Raw genomic sequence first — 520 nt, 5'->3', positions numbered from 1 at the left:
AAGTGAATGAGAAAAACTATAAATGTTTTCCCCCATTGTGCAATAAAAATATATGCAATAACCTTATATTTATTACCCATCCTAGTCCCTACATCTTATTCTACTCTATTCTATCTATAGCACAACACACATACAATTTATTTTATTTTTCTATTTTTGTTTATTTATATTTACATATGTGTATTTTTATTCTCATCTTATTTTTATTGTCTATGTGTAGTTGTTGTCTCTGTGTACTGGAAGCTTGTGACACTAAAACAAATTCCTTGTATGTGGATGAATACTTGGCTATAAAGCTCTTTCTGACTTCTATTTGATTACCATTTTCAAAACTATAGCGAATAAACTGTGATAATGTGAGAAATGTTGAAGGTGTCTGAATAAATTTTGGTTTGACTGTTTGTATTTATTATGTATATATACATATAATTTTTTTTTTGCAGTATACTTATATATATGTACATATGTATAATATATATGCAGTACTATACATATATATATATATATATATATATATATA

At 24.8% G+C, this 520-nt stretch overlaps 1 protein-coding gene across 1 annotated transcript in view; it reads right to left on the bottom strand.

The window, feature by feature from the left end:
• The window catches only part of prkg1l (protein kinase cGMP-dependent 1, like), a 33,571-nt gene that overhangs the window by 8,405 nt on the left and 24,646 nt on the right, over positions 1-520 (bottom strand). The window lies entirely within an intron of this gene.

Source organism: Sinocyclocheilus grahami, unplaced genomic scaffold, assembly GCF_001515645.1.
Source record: "Sinocyclocheilus grahami isolate Dianchi unplaced genomic scaffold, SAMN03320097.WGS_v1.1 scaffold465.1, whole genome shotgun sequence".
NCBI lineage: Eukaryota > Metazoa > Chordata > Actinopteri > Cypriniformes > Cyprinidae > Sinocyclocheilus > Sinocyclocheilus grahami.
This window is presented reverse-complemented; position numbering and strand designations above follow the sequence as displayed.